A 17,422-nucleotide genomic window follows, 5' to 3' on the forward strand; every position below is an offset into this window, starting at 1 on the left:
ATCTTCTCTCATCAGTCTTGCATGGATATTTAAATTTATTCTTTTAAACATATAAAAAAAATCTTTGTTTGCTGTTTACAAAAAATGTGATACGCACAGCTTGGTAAGATATATTACTCCATTTCGTTGAAATATTTAATTATTCGGCCCAGAAATCCAAACTTCAGGGGAGGTAACCGTTGATGTCCATTAATGCAAGATTTATGTAAATAATGGCTGCTCCCCCGTCTGCTCGAAGAAAATGGCGGAAGCGGTTGTGCACGATGTTGGTGGCTGTCAGGCGTAGTAAAAAACATCTGCAGCTGCTACTGTAGGACAGGTATGTGTGCTTTCTATATTACCCATCTCTAAATTGACAGTTGTGTTGGCATCTAGGAGAGTAAGATAGACTTAGCTAGACTTGCCAGACATTAACAGAACACTGAAGCGAATGACAAAATACGCTGCTTGAGGCTCATCAAGATCGTTGACTGACTCATTCACTGACAACGATGCTGTGCCAAATTTCTTTAAGCATGTACAGTTATCGCTTTTCCTGTAGGCAGAAGTGGGCTTTAGGACTTGTTTGAATGCACAAATGGGCCGAAAGTAACACCAGTTGTGTCTCGTACGGGATTAATTAATTCTTAATTTAAGTTCACTCAATTTTAACAGCTGTTTAACTAGGGTTTAAACGTCAGTGGTTAAGACTTGAATCACGTGCTGTCGTCAGTCTTATGTTCCAGTATACTGTATTATGTATTTGCCATCAGTATTAGAATTAGCAGTCGCTCAGAATTTTGCACGAGACTGACTCTTGAGGTGATAATTTGACTGGTATATGATCACTGATAGGTACATGCAGCCTAATGAATTAGACAGTTTATGCTAACGATTCAAGGACTAACAGAGGCCCCTTCCCAAAGCACTGGGTATTTTCCGGAATGCAATTAGAACCTCCGTTGCATTTTCTACCAGACATTTTCTCAATTAGCAATCCCTAGCCGAAGGAATCAACTTCTGTTGTGCTCAAGTCAGCCATTTTTAGACCAAAAACTGGCAAATTTTTAACAGACTGTGTGGTGTATTCTCCACGATGGAGACTTTTCACCATGCTGATGGCTGTTCTTCACAGATAAAAATCATCTTATGGGCTTAGTCAGTGAAAATTCCAACTCTTGGAGTGTAGTCTGATCATAATCCGAGCTGATTGTGGTCCAGTAAAAATGTGATCCCCTCACTTAAGATCACTTATTGAGAAAATGTCAGGTAAGAAACTTGTCGGAGGGACCAAGTGCAGACAGGAAAATACCCGTTTTGGGAAGTGACCTCTGTTTCACGTATTGTTATCATAGGCTGCATCTAATTCATTGGACTAACTGATATGCATTGTTTTTTCCCAGAAATTGACAGTTCAGGTGTTCAACCTAGACAGTTTTGATAAATATAAGAGTGCATCTCTTATCTCTGCTATGTCAAGCTGTTAATTTTAGAAACACCAGCACTTACAATATGTGATTTATAGACATGTAGTCCATCTAGATGGACTCAGTGTGTTTCATGGATTTTAATATTCTCATATTCAGTGTATGCGAAGTCTATCCCTACCTTTTAAAAAACTTGTCGCACATTTCTGAAAGTTAGTTCAATGGAGCCGGTGCTAGTGAAGTCAGCGCTGGTGGTAATCAAACTAATGTACAATAAGAACAAGTTTCTTTTATGTCCTATTGGGTTTTATTGTGATAATTGAAATTGTGCCTAAAGACACCAATGGAAATATAAGTTTTCTACTGAGGATTTCAGTGCCAACAACTTAATTAGCTTCATCATTGAGAGTAATAATTGAAGAAAATAATCTTTAAGATTGAACAGGAAAATGACATAGAAATGACCAGGAGAGGTGGACTCAATGTTATAATAAATGTCAAAAGTTTGTAATAGCACACAGAGTGCATCTAGGAGGATATGGCCTTATAAACAGGCCAGCCCAAGTTTAAAGCCTGAACAAGCAGATGCCTTAAAGATGGCGTTTTTGGTACTACATGTACTTGTATGTTTTGACACTCAGAAAAATGGAATAGGCATTCAGTTAAATTAAATGTTGATGTCTGTTCCCAACCATTTCAGACATGCAGGTCTTAGTGTTTAGTTTCATTGAAAGATAGACCAAGTACCTGTGTACCTAGTGTCAGTAATCTGGCATGGTCTGACATCCTTGTTAAGCCTACACAGTGTATAGGTATGTGTTCTCACCAGAACTGTTCTTTGCTGTTGCATGTCATGTCATATCATATGATGTGCTTATAATCCTTTGCCTGATTACAAATGACTTTCTGCAATGGCTAGTTTCAGTGTCTGCAGAAAGGCATCACCCAGTTGGTAAAATGTATAAATTAGGTGAGTTAGGTTAATTTGTTTTCTTTATGGAGCCACACCTAACTTTTACCACACCTTTAAGCACATTTAGATGTGAGGGAAAACCATGGCCTCAAGCCTATGACATTACCTGTGTGGCATCAGTTAAAGAAGGGGTGCCATTGTAACCTGCCATTTCCAGGCAACATGAATTAATACACTGACTATAATTACTTAATGAAAGTGTGATAAATCGGTGCATTCTTGCGTGTCATACATGAAGTTTCAACTACTCTACCTGCCTATGTCGGAAAGTTGCCCAGGCATTGAGCTTAGACCTTTGTATGAATATTCAGGAGGACACCAGTTGGCTTGTTAAAAAGTTTAACGCAGGTTGTGGGGATGAGGGATGGAATTGCTTGTGATCTTCATTTACAGTCAGGTTGGAGATAAAATTTTCAAACTACTGCCTCAGGACTTGGGGTAGCCACTATAACAAGTAGCCGTCAGCACAGCATGCCTGCTTAACCACTGAGGGATGGGTTGGGCTTGTCATTCAGTGTGGACAACATTTTCATGATTACCCCCTTTTAGGACTTTGGGTAACAGTGCTTTCCATGTATTGAAATTTTGTTCATGCATCTCCCTCCAAACCACTGGACCGATATCTATGAAACTTACCATGCATCTTGCCTATCATCTTATCTTGTACATGCTTAAGTTTAATGGCAAATTTGGGGTAATTATTTTCATTATTACCCCCTTTTATGACTTCATGTAACATTGCTCTCCATATATATTCAGATTTTGTCCAGGTGTCTTCTCCCAAACTTCAGTGCCGATTTTGATGAAACTTACCATACACCTTGTTTATCATCTCAACTTGTGCATGTTAAAGTTCAATTACTTTCATAATTACCCTCATTTAGGACTTTGCATAATCATGCTTTTCGTGTATTAGATTTGTCCATGCAACTCTTCCCAAAGGACTGAACCTATTTCCATGAAACTTAGCATACACTCAGTGTACATCTTCCCTAAAATCAAAAATTGTGCATGCTGAAGTTTAATTACAATCAAGTAATTATTTTCATAATTATTCCAGTTAAGGTAGTAGTTCATTAATGGATTTCAGGTACAATGTTTTCTCTTCTTATTGCTACATATCTCCTTTTAAACTGGGTGTACCAGAAGTGCAATCCATGCACACCACGAAACATGAAACAATCTGTATTGAGACAAATTAAAGAACATGACATCTTGTCATTTCTTTTCAGGTTCTTGAAAGCTTTTATTTTTGGAAAAGTTATAATTGGATTATACTTTATTATTTAAACCAATGCTCTGATTGTGAGAAGATGTACACATACATTGTGTACATGTAGATGTGTGTTACTGGAAAGTTCTTTAGGTTTGAAGTTCTGAATGTCCAGTAACTAGATGTAACACTACAGCTTGAACTGTTTGTACATGTGTAACTCTTAATGTTGCATTAGATGAGATATGTTTTCAGAAAGACTTGTATTTCTATAAAGTGGCTTCTGAGGATTTTTGTACAGTTTAATCTAGCATTTTTAGGCATTTTTTGAGTTAATAGTTTTGTTGCACATGTCACATGTTACTTTGTGTAATCACATTTGGCATAAAATATAGACTGCATTGACAGAAGTTTATTTTATGGACATGTAATGAATGTTTTAGTTCAGCACAAGTTTTACAGTGCAGTTCTACATGTACATGTGTATCTGTCTTGTACTGTAAATGTAGTCTGGACACTCCTCTTTTGTTGGGTTAGGTAAACCTAATACCAGTGTGATGTGGGCGATGTTTTAAACTGATTTCACGTACACATCGTCATGTAGCGCTGTATGTGTACGTGCACCTGTACACCCACATACATGTATTGTGTACACATCGTCATGTAGCGCTGTATGTGTACATGCACCTGTACACTGACATACATGTATTGTGTACATATGTTCATGTACCACTGTATGTGTACATGCACCTGTACACTGACGTACATGTATTGTGTACATATGGTCATGTACCACTGTATGTGTACATGCACCTGCACACTGACATACATGTATTGTGTACATATGGTTATGTATCACTGTATGTGTACATGCACCTGTACACCCGCATACATGTATTGTGGGGATATGGACATGTAGCGCTGTATGTGTACATGCACCTGTACACCCACATACATGGTTTGTGTAGACATCATCATATACTGTAGACATCATCATATGCCTGGCCTACATTCCCATGGGCTGATTTAAGGCCTATAGTTTCAGGTTTCAGGGCCTTTGACACTTGTAATGTAAACATTTCCCATTGGCCAGAACACTAGCTGGCGTGGGTGTTTGTCTCACCTTGGCCAGAACAGTATAATAATTAACCCAGGTGGCCTAGGTGTTTGTCTCACCTCTGCCAAGTGTGTGTGTTTGTTTTACCTGAAGTCAATATCAGGCACAAAGTAAATCCCCTTATTGAGTTGCTATCCCTTCCCCCCTCTCTGGGAAAGTATAATTAGCCATTCCATGATCATGGGCTGGTCCATTTGTCTTCCATAGGGTACATGTATGCAGTGCTTTCCCCACAGATCCAATTTGTAAGATATTGGCTTATCTTCATGTAGCTTTATACACAACGGGTGTACATACGCTGTAGTTCTTGTAACGTTAAAGTCCAGGCAATATGACGTACCACAGGGAAGTAACAACCTCTACTCTGTGAAATATGCGTTGTAAGTAGTTCTGTCAAATAGATACTGTACCTTTTAGGAAATGTACATGTGTGTAATGGGGAACTGGTAAAACTCCTTACACCATTAACAAAGCTGTTCAGGGATATGGACTCTATGAAAAGTAATTAGAGGACTTTAAATACATATTTCTCCCCCAGGAAAATCAGCATTATGTTAGCCTTGAGCTCATCATCAAAAGACTTTAGTTTTACTGTTGCAATATTACTTTAATGTTGATTAACATACATGTACATGCACTTGTCAGATGAGTATCAATAAGATAATAATCTCAGGGTTTAGGTTAGATCAAGTTGTTACATTCTCAGGTGCTTGGTAAGGCATGTAAATACTTGTGCCTGTATCATCTGCTTCTGATAGTGTCCATGTGTCTGCCTCCAGTCTTGCGATGATTAGTCTGGTAACAAGAACCACAGGCCTCAGTCACAGCTTGTTAGCCCATTAGCCAGACTGCAGGCCAACTGTGTTCATAATGGCCCAGAGATCACCTCAAGTGGAAATGAAGACAGCATAAATGAATTGATGAGCTGTACTCCTCATTTGAGCATACCACAGATACTCTGGTAGCTTCTAAATAATTGTGAAGGTACAGGTACATGAAGGTGTAAATAGTGCACACCTGTACATACATGGATGTGTACATTGTCGTCCTGTGTATCAGGAGAATGTAAAGATTCACATTGTCGCTACTTACAGTGTGACTATGCTGCCAGGTAGTTTATTGCTCCTGTTTATGGTTACATGTTGTCACAGCAGCATCATATACCATAAATTTCCCTCCTCCCCACTCCTGCACATTAGTACCTACATGTATGTCTCTCATTGTAGGTGTAAATTTGTAAGGCAAATGGGCTCTACCTTGAATTGATGTTATTGTTAGGTGGGTATTCCTGATACCCTCCTGATGCCTTCAGTATGTAGCTCATCATTGTCATCATAAATTCAAATGTAAGACCAAACACAACAAAGTTTTTTAGAAATTATTAAGAAACATCAGGCCTAAGAAATTTTTAATTGGGATAGTTATGTGGGCTTAGCAATTCAAAATAATGCCATATTTGTTTATGCACATTTATATATTTTAAATCTAAATTTATGTACCTGTACATGTACACATTATGGATATTTACACAAGAATACTGTACATGTTCCTGTTATATGGGACACAGACAGAAGTCTAAAGTATGCGGGACATATTGTGTCATTTCAGTATCACTGCAGTAATGAGACTTGAGATGTGGAAGTCACACATATAACTCACCGCTGGTACCTCATTGATTTTATGGTACCCCCTTACAGAGAAATGCTACATGTATTTGGAATCTTGAGTAATTGTTTCATTCCTGATCATAATTACATGTAAATATGTGTATGTTGGTGTACGGATTCACTTGTATTGTGCGCACTGTATTTTGTCAGTTGCACTGTGTTCCAGGTAATGCTGAGCACACCTTACTGTAGTTAATGAAGGCAGAGAGAGAATGAAGGACAGAGGTGCGCATGGATGCAGAGTTTGCAGTGTTCAGCTTCCCTGTTTTCCAGTGTATCAGGTTTGGGTATTGTGAAAGTGTGCCCTTGTGAGTTGACTTCCTGTGGGACGTATTACATGGGTAATCAGGTTCCACAATGAGTGTTCCTGGATGGGCATGAAGAATGGACATTTAAACTGCCAGTATATATAAGTTTCCCCATGAGGGGTTTGGAGGGATATGTGTCATGGCCTAGTACTGGACCACTGACTGGGATTCTAGGTCGGCCAAGGGAGTTGAGTACTGCATCCGATTGGGCAGGCCTTTGAGGAAGCTAGCTGACCCCTCTCTCCAAGGTAGATCCCAGTTTAATATGTACATAAAACCAGGCAAAGTTCACTGTCGAGAAAGAGGAAAACCAAGAAGAAAGCTCAAAAGGTATTGAACTAGGATGTGAAAGCCATGTGTAGCTGTATATTTTCTCAACTTGTGTGTGGGGACATTGGAAACAAATCACAGCTGCCCAGGGAGGTGATTGCCACACTGGACCAGATACTGCGACAACAACTGTGTCGCAGGAATAGTCTGCTATGTTCTTGTGGAGAAACAGACACCTGGTATGGCAGAGTTTCATTTTCTCAAGGGCAATATTCCAACAGATCACACTTACATGTATGTTAGATACTTGAAATTCATAATTTTTGTTCCATTGCGGTCAGTTTTGCACATAATGTGTCAGTGCAAATGTAACATGTTTGCCAAATGATTACACACACGCAATGACATCTACAAGCCTACAGTGGTTTATTTTTAAGTTTAAAGAGGAAATTGAACGTTGTCCACTTCAAGCCTATGCCCTTAGACTGAAGCCTGTGTTGCAGCAGAGATGCCTGTTTTAATGTTTTGTGACTGCAGGTTGATTTGATGCACATTTACCCAGTCTGTGGTAGCACACATGGGAGCAACCTGACTTGGTTTGTAAATCAAATATTCCCTGGCCCTCTCTATTACTCTAGCCAATTAAATTAATCCGCTGATGTGTTTTTGTCCAGCTGAGTAAGGCTGGGCCCTTATTGACCATCCTGAAACACACACCCTATCCACCAGCCACATACTCCAATTTCACTCACAGCACTCAAATTTTGCATTATTTGTCCAATGTCAGCCCCAAAAGAGACATTTTAAATACCAGGAATAATGAAACGTCTGTATTTGTTCCAGCCTGCTCATACACCTGTACAACCCTTGACCACAGAGCGTTTTAGCCGATTTTGAAACAAACTGAATATGTGGGGAAAATATAGCACTAAAAAGCTTTTAACTGTTCAATCAAGTTCCATGTCAATGCAAACCACATCGCAGATGTACCCACCAAATATTATCAGGCAGCTGCGAAATCTGCACACACAGTGACATATTACGTGTTTTGGCACAAGTATCAGTAGGCCTACACACCACAGACCCCCATTGGTTTTCCATAAGCAACAATATTAACGTTTAGCGCTGTCCCAAACATTCCCTGGCCATAAGCTTTGGTGCATACCTGGCCCAGCCTTTGAGAAAAAAGCCATAAAAATCTTGACGTAGGTTAATGGTCGAAGTCTGGACCTTTCTATGCGGGCAGCTTGGAGGGGACGCCAAGGGGACGTCACTCGCAGCCTCATCACCACTTGTCTCCTTGTGTCCTCTCACCCAGAATTGTAAACTGTCATCATTAAAACTCATACCTGCCCAAAGCTTATACAATTTCCATCATTTTGATTCCAAGCAAGCATCTGTACACCAAAAACGGCAGGCTGGCAGCAAAAAAAAGACTTTACACTCTAAAATAAACGGAATTTGTCCCTTCCAAAAAAGGGAAGTAATGCAGGTCTGTGTCCATCTAAAACCACACTTGTACCAACACATGGCCTCTATTAGCCAGCAGCAGTTTTAATAGACCTGTGTAAGCAGTGCTAAGGCCTGTTTAATAGGTCATCAGAACTGCAGTGTGTGCAATGTGACAGACAAACCATGTGGTTAGCAGGTACTAGGAAATGTATCCTTGTTAGATTATAGTAGTTGTGCCCAGGGTAGTGTACATGTGGTATGTTGGCTCTGTGGGCTTATCACTGGGATGTCTCTCTCTCCCCTCCCATCTTTGTACCATATCACAGATGGAAATCACTCTGCATATGTGTACAAATGCCTTATTTGTACCATATCACAGGTGGAAATCACTCTGCATACATGTACATGTACCTTATTTGTACCATATCACAGGTGGAAATCACTCTGCATACGTGTACAAGTGCCTTATTTGTACCCTATCACAGGTGGAAATCACTCTGCATACGTGTACAAGTGCCTTATTTGTACCATATCACAGGTGGAAATCACTCTGCATACATGTACATGTACCTTATTTGTACCATATCACAGGTGGAAATCACTCTGCATATGTGTACAAGTGCCTTATTTGTACCATATCACAGATGGAAATCACTCTGCATATGTGTACAAGTACCTTATTTGTACCATATGACAGGTGGAAATCACTCTGCATACGTGTACCTTATTTGTACCATATGACAGGTGGAAATCACTCTGCATACGTGTACCTTATTTGTACCCTATCACAGGTGGAAATCACTCTGCATACATGTACCTTATTTGTACCATATCACAGGTGGAAATCACTCTGCATACGTGTACAAGTGCCTTATTTGTACCCTATCACAGGTGGAAATCACTCTGCATACATGTACAAGTACCTTATTTGTACCATATGACAGGTGGAAATCACTCTGCATACGTGTACCTTATTTGTACCATATGACAGGTGGAAATCACTCTGCATACATGTACCTTATTTGTACCATATGACAGGTGGAAATCACTCTGCATACGTGTAGAAGTGCCTTATTTGTACCATATCACAGGTGGAAATCACTCTGCATACGTGTACAAGTGCCTTATTTGTACCATATCACAGATGGAAATCACCCTGCATACGTGTACAAGTGCCTTATTTGTACCATATCACAGATGGAAATCACTCTGCATACGTGTACAAGTACCTTATTTGTACCATATGACAGGTGGAAATCACTCTGCATACGTGTACCTTATTTGTACCATATCACAGGTGGAAATCACTCTGCATACATGTACCTTATTTGTACCATATCACAGGTGGAAATCACTCTGCATACGTGTAGAAGTGCCTTATTTGTACCCTATCACAGATGGAAATCACTCTGCATACTTGTACAAGTACCTTATTTGTACCATATGACAGGTGGAAATCACTCTGCATACGTGTACCTTATTTGTACCATATCACAGGTGGAAATCACTCTGCATACGTGTACCTTATTTGTACCATATCACAGGTGGAAATCACTCTGCATACATGTACAAGTACCTTATTTGTACCATATCACAGATGGAAATCACTCCACATACATGTACGTGTACAAGTGCCTTATTTGTACCATATCACAGATGGAAATCCCTCCGCATATGTGCACAAGTGCCTTATTTGTACCATATCACAGGTGGAAATCACTCCGCATACGTGTAGATGTACCTTATTTGTACCATATCACAGGTGGAAATCTCTCCGCATATGTGTACAAATGCCTTATTTGTACCATATCACTGGTGGAAATCACTCCGCATAGATGCCCAGGGTAGTGTACATCTGGTATGTTGGCTCTGTGGGCTTATCACTGGGATGTCTCTCTCTCCCCTCCCATCTTTGTACCATATCACAGGTGGAAATCACTCTGCATACGTGTACATGTACCTTATTTGTACCCTATCACAGGTGGAAATCACTCTGCATACGTGTACAAGTGCCTTATTTGTACCCTATCACAGGTGGAAATCACTCTGCATACGTGTACATGTACCTTATTTGTACCCTATCACAGGTGGAAATCACTCTGCATACGTGTACATGTACCTTATTTGTACCCTATCACAGGTGGAAATCACTCTGCATGTACATGTGGATGAGCAAGTTAATGCAGTCTGAGTTGGTTTGACAAATCCCACAATGGTATGTATAAATGAGATTTAGGCTAAACTCCCTGTCTGTTTATCCCTCTATAAGCTTCCATGAAGGTAACAGATGTGGGTTAACCTGAGTGGAAACTTACTGACAATAAGCTCAGCTGGTAGCTTAATCACTTACAGTGTATGTTCTGAACAAGTGATGTTCGTAATGTTGTACTGGTTAAATCAAACAAGTAAGACAGTGTGGATTTGTGCGTGGATCTCTTTTAGTCATTTAAATTAGAAATGTGTAATGTGTACCAGTAAAAGTAACATGTATATTACAGAATGCAGGAAATGTGTGCATACATCTACATCATTGATCATGTGTATTCCTGTATGTGATCATTGATTATGTGTATTCCTGTATGTGATCATTGATTATGTGTATTCCTGTATGTGCTCACCATTAGGCTTTCAGGTCAGCTTGTAAACTAAAAAGGTCCTATGTGAAATATTCTTAAGTATGGCATAAAACCCCAATCAAATAAATAAATAAATAAATAAAACATTGACGCAGTCAGCTCTGGACATTGCACTAATTGGTAGCTTATGATCAGTATTGCATGGATGTTAACTACATGTACTCTGTAGTCTATAACCCTGTGTTCTTGTTATATTTGACACAATTAGTGACATGCCAGTCATTATTGAGGGGAATGTTTCCTCATTTGAGGCTGTTTGTCTGTCTATTGATCCAATTGCTGTGCGGGTTCACAAGGGACTAAGCTGTTATGGTTACATGTAGCCTGACTCACTTCCCAGATAACACGTGGACTGACACGAGTCTGCGGAAGTGAGGCAGCATACATGTACTTGTATTCCAACAGCATCATATGGACTGATAATGCTATTTGTACATGTGGAATTAGGTTCGTGTATAACATGGCTATTGGGTTTGTGAGTATAAGAGAATGGCCTTAGCCTGAAGGCAGGTTGTGAGGAATACATGTCCATGTGATCTCAACACACCAGAGCTTTAATTACCTACTACATATTGTCATACAACTTGTGAGCGACTAAGTTTCCAGCATTTTCATATGTGTAAGTGTTGTACGACTTCAGAGTAAAGTCCAAGTGGTTGCCTACAGCTGAATTTGCATGGAAAAGTGCTATGTTGTTGTATTATAGACCTGTGATTTAAGTATGGCTCCTAAGTTTGTTGGTGTGTACAATGTATTGTATTAAAAGCTGCAGATGGTGTACATGTACTTGGGCTCCTGTTCAAATTTTGTTCATGTACACAGTAATGCTGGAACAATGAGAATTATTTTTGTATTGACATGTGTGTCTTGTTAATCAGATGTTCATGTACAAAGTTTGCGTTGAAAAACAGGAAATAGGGGATATACATGTACCTGAACTCGGCCACAAATAAGGCATCTTCATGCACTTTACAAAATTTTGGCCGCCAAATGTTCTGAAGTTATAAAATTTGAATGGGGCATTTAAATTATCATAGAGCATTCATGCATTGAAATAAAAATTCATTAGGGGTCCAGGCTAGTATCCCAACGGGACACCTCTTGGAATCGTTTGGATTGTTAGGGGTTCAAGTTTCAAGTTTAAATCCCTATTGTATCTGTTCGTACTATTATTATTGTCAGCAATTTTATGATACATTTTTTGAGAAAGTGACAAATGGTACACAACTGAAACTTAAGTATGTTTTAGGAAAGGTCCTGAAGTTGTGCTTTTTTATATTTTGGTAATATTTGGTTGCATGACCTAGCAGCCATATTGAATTTGCGGCAAACAAAAAAATCTTCTTCTCCAGAACAGCTGATGAGATTGAGCTGAAATTTTAACTGCCGTTGCACAAAGCTTAGGGTTTGACTCCATACTTCCTCCATTAAAAATTGTACAAGTTTGGTATTGGGTGAATATAACGTGACCAAAAAATTGTTGTTTTGCTAATAATTTATAGACTTCCACAGATGATGTGTTGCAAATAGTCCTACCTGATGCAGTTTTGGACACTGTTTCTGAAAATGCCATTTTTGCTAAACCGAACTTGTCATCTAAAACCGAAATGGGTATATCTCCTGAATCAATGACGCTAGAGTTGCAATCTTAAGGCCTAACATCATTCCCAGGCAAGGAGACAAATTGTGCAGAACTGGCGTTGACGTCAACAAACCGGAAGTAGTAAAAAAAAAAAAAATCTCCATTTTTACACTTTTCTAAATTTAAAAATTTTGACAGCTAAAAAGTCCCAACAGAAATGTGTGAAACTTAGCTATTTGGTAGACCCTGAGATGAACTTTGATGAGTAAAAAAAGTTAGGTGAACTGAGTCACATTATCTGGCGGCCATTTTCTGTTGAAGTAAAAACATTTGACAGTAATTTTCTCCAAAACCCAATATCCGATTGACTTGAAATTTAGTACACATCAAAAGTGTTCCCTGAACAGAAAAAGGATGCACTATGTGTGGAAATTGGGTTTCAACTTATAGATATGATGTGACGTCATGTGAAAACAAAAAATTTGAATTTGAAGATTCTTATGTTTCCTGACATAGTTTGACTGATCACAAATCCGGTCTTATTTTTGTTCTGCGATGTGTGTTTGTGTCTCAGATTGTGATCAAAATGCAAAAAAGGCATTTTCTCCCATTTTTCAGGTTACGTGACTGAAAATTCTTACAGCTGTAAAGTTGAAAATCGCTGTGTATGAATCTTTGAGCTGCCTTAATAAATACAGGATGTAGAGGGCTTCAAAATTTGACAAAGGGCCGATTTTCTATATTTTGGCACATTTTGGTATATGTTATATAATGCATACACAATCTATTCCTTTCTTGGATGAATGTAATTTCAATGTAACACGAGAACTATATTTATGGCACCTGGAAATGTCGAACTTGCACCAAATTGTAGCACAAGACATGCTCTTTCTCTAACGTGCCAACGGATTTAAGCAACAGCCAATAGTTTTCTCGGTATATCTGTATAAACGACCGGCCACCTGCCTCAGTGGCAAACTGTGTAATGTCGCATTGAAAGTTTCATAGCTGTGTACCAGGTTATGTATGGATTTTTGACCAGTAACTTATGCTTCCATATGAAAGATATAAGTATAAAGAACAGGTGTATTATTTCAAGTCAAAATTGCGACTGCCTTCCGGTCATCTTATTACAGAATGATTTAAACGCTAACCATCTCCCGGCTCTGTGGTATGACGCAGATGTGTCTCGGGCAGTTGAACGGCGAAAAAGTGATTGATGTTGGGAAATTGACATTAAGCAGATCGCGCTGGGCTTGTATCGCTCACGCCAGGCGATCATGTCAGAGTAGGATCCCAGCTTATCGAATTTGTAATGTGATTAAAATTTTTCAAATTTAGATATTTTAATTACGATTTTTTAAGAAAATCGTTGAAGCCTCTTAACAAATGTGCAAGTTGTAGTGCTTGAAAACTTATCCAAGGGCTGATTTACTATATTTGGCACATTTGCGTCCCATGTTACATCACGTCATAAATGCGTTTATGTCTAGGATGAATATACAGATATTGTAAGCATGCAACCCGACGTAGTTTGACATCCTGATCGTGAATCTGGTCTTATTTCTTTCCTGCGATGTACATTTTTGACGCAGATTATGATCAAATTGCAAAAAGTTCAGATTCAAGCATGTGAAACTGGTCACGTGACGGAAAACTGTTATAGTTGTAAAGCTGACGATCACTGAGTGCAAAGCGCTATATACACTGAACAAAAATATAAACGCACAAACAAATATTTTCTGTTATTTTTATGTCACAAAATATAGTACATATCCCAAAACAATGGGACATATTTCTGAACAATTCAGCTTTAATTTGCGAGCATTGCAATCAATTCTCAAGCAATAGCCCTGCAGTAATGGCAGGAAGAGGACAATGGGGGTCAATGGGCCAAGTTCACAGATGTCAGTAACGCGTGTGACCACCATTAGCCTCGCGTAGAGCTGTACACCGGCGATGCATGGACATCACCAAGTTGTCAGTTGTGGGCTGGGGGATGTTGTCCCAGTCCTCCTGGAGTGCCATTCGCATTTGGCGAATGTTCTGGGGAACTGGAACTCGGTGGCGGACACGCCTATCCAGAACATCCCAGAGGTGTTCAATGGGTGACATGTCTGGTGAATACGGCGGCCAGTTGAGGACAGGAATATCCTCCTCCTCAAGGAAATCCCTGCATATCCTGGCAGTGTGTGGGCGGGCGTTGTCGTGTTGGAAAGTCAAATGATGGAGCACCACAAAGGGCGCAACAATAGGTCTAAGGATTTCATCTCGGTAACGTTGTGCATTAAGGTTGCCGTCGATGAAATGCAGACGTGTGCGCTGTCCATGACAAATGCCTGCCCACACCATGACACTTCCGCCACCATAAGCCACCCGTCGCAGGACATTAGCGTCAGAATACCGCTCACCAGCACGGCGCCAAACCCGAACTCTGCCATCAGCATGGTGCAGCTGGAAGCGAGATTCGTCACTAAAGAGCACAGTCCTCCAACAAGCAAGTGTCCAGCGCACATGAATATTGGCCCAGTCCAGTCGTGTCTGACGTCGGGCTACCGTTAGGTCGATGCCCTGGTGTGGTCGACGCCCTGGTGTGGTCGACGTGACCGGAGATGAACCTCCCGCAGGCGGTTCCTGACTGTCTGGGCTGAAATCTGCCTGTTGTGAAGACCGACAGTCTCATCAGCAGTTCTGGTTGCTGGGCGGATCCAATCACGCAGAAGTTGGAGCCGCATGTGCTGGTCTTGTGCGGGCGTGGTCACACGTGGCCGGCGGGCATGTGCGCGGTTGACTGTGGTACCAGTCTCTCTGAAGCTAGTCGTCAGGCGGCTGATAGTGGAATGATGCACATTCAGTTGGGCTGCCACAGCAGTAACAGATAACCCAGCATTAAGCATGCCAATGGCACGCTCCCTCATGATTTGTGACATCTGTGGCATGTCGGCATGTGGCACAAATCCACACTTTGGGGTGGCCTTTTACTGAGCAAGCAGTAAGGAATGTCTGAGTGTTGCTCACGCACATTGACCATCGCACTGTCACGCCCCATTGGTCACATGGGTTGACTTTTTCAGCATATGAGTATACCCACTCAGAATGGTCAGTTGCTATGGGACCACTTGTGTTGTGCAACACGAAGGACCCATTAAACAAATATATCACTGGTTTGACCATTTCCAAATAATGGTCAGTTTGACTTGGATATATAGGTTGGTGTGTTTTTATTTTTGTTCAGTTTATGTTCTTTAGCTATATATGCTGCAAATCGTTGAGCTGTGGTAGAAAAATAGGAGACATGCATGCCTTCAAAATATTGCCCAAAGGTCGATTTACTCAGTTTAACACATCTTCATATGTGATATACTGTGTATTAAATGCACTAATGACTACTCTTAATAAAGAACATATAAAGCAACTTTTGACGTTTTCTGCTGTTTTACCAGTCACATGATTTAGTGGCCATTTTGAGTTTTATTGATAAGCTAAAACTGCAAAACAGCTAACCCTATCGAGATAAAATTTTCGTTTTACTGCTTTTAGGTGGATCATTCTACCCATGTTGTAAAAAACTTCTAGTTTGGTATGCAAATAAGGCCAAAACTGACCAATGAACTTGGCTCAGAAATGAGTAAATTTTAAAAAGTGCTTAAAATCATTAAACAAACATGCTGTTTGGTGGCCATTGACGTGACATTTCCAATCTCCATGTGTTGTTTTCATGTTTTGACCCAAAAAACCAACAAAAATTTGACAAACCATCGAATATGTAATTTATTTATGGAAATAACACAGGGCCTTCATTCTAGATTGCATGAAAGCATTGACTGCAGTTTACCGTGCGAATCTGCTCCACAACAATGTATTCTTTTGTCTTCTGCTCTTGGGCATCAGCTTCACAACAATTCTCTCTGTATTTTGTCCTCGAGTATCAGCAGAAGATCAAAGCTGCCTAATCTCTATTCTAGTTTTCAGTACCTGGCCAATTGTAATTGATGCTTGGCAGTGTAGAGTTAAAATCCTGTACATTCCTTGACATATTTTTTTTCTTTTTTTTTTTTACTATTGTCATGAACTTAATAGACATCAGGCTACCAGCAGTGTTAAAAGTCTTGTCACGTGGACCCCATCAACGCTGTCGGATAGCAGCTGTAATTAATGCTTATTATTGTCAAATGTGATATATTGCAGAAAATATCCATCACTTACTTCTGTCCTTCTAGAACATCGTGATCTCATTGGTCATACCTGTAATGCGTGTTTTTGAAGTGTGAAATAGTTTTGTGACGTTGTTGCCATCAGTCGAATAAACAAGGAACACCTCTTTTGACATCATAACACCATGGCATTTGAATCATGTAGACTGTTCGGATTTGTGCAGTATATTGATGGTCACCATACATGTAAGTTACAAATCACATACTAATAGCTTTGCAAATCGCCCCTGAGAGGTATGTATCAGAGACATTTGGAAAAAATCTGTAGTAACTAAGCAAAGCAAACATTCCATATTTACCAAGAATAGCTCAGATTATTGCCTTCCAGTAGTTTAAAGAAGTAATGTGATTTTGGGGGTAATTTTTGGAACTTTATGGTAACGTGTACAGGTTGTGTCAGACTGAAATTTTGTGAAAGGTAATTATTTTGACAATTCCTTTGAAAATAATAGCAAAATTTCAATTGGATTGTGCTGATGGAATTTTTTTCGACATATTGTTTTTAACTTTGTTTAAAGTCATCTGGCCTTTTGAGTGGAAAAACAAAAGCAGCACGCTAATGTATAATAGGCTTTAGGTTTAAC

At 39.7% G+C, this 17,422-nt stretch overlaps 1 protein-coding gene across 2 annotated transcripts in view; it reads left to right on the top strand.

Moving 5' to 3' along the window:
- The first annotated feature begins 235 nt into the window (after positions 1 to 235).
- LOC135469365 (pleckstrin homology domain-containing family A member 2-like) overlaps positions 236 to 17,422 on the top strand; it is a 40,654-nt gene continuing 23,467 nt past the window's right edge. The window contains exon 1 of one of the 2 annotated variants that reach the window (XM_064747996.1): positions 236 to 319. The gene's annotated coding sequence lies outside the window, so the exon portion shown is untranslated. Of the gene's footprint in view, positions 320 to 5,029; positions 5,090 to 17,422 lie in introns of those variants that run through there. The other variant, XM_064747997.1, reaches the window with a different exon arrangement.

This window comes from Liolophura sinensis, chromosome 6 (assembly GCF_032854445.1).
Source record: "Liolophura sinensis isolate JHLJ2023 chromosome 6, CUHK_Ljap_v2, whole genome shotgun sequence".
Lineage (NCBI taxonomy): Eukaryota > Metazoa > Mollusca > Polyplacophora > Chitonida > Chitonidae > Liolophura > Liolophura sinensis.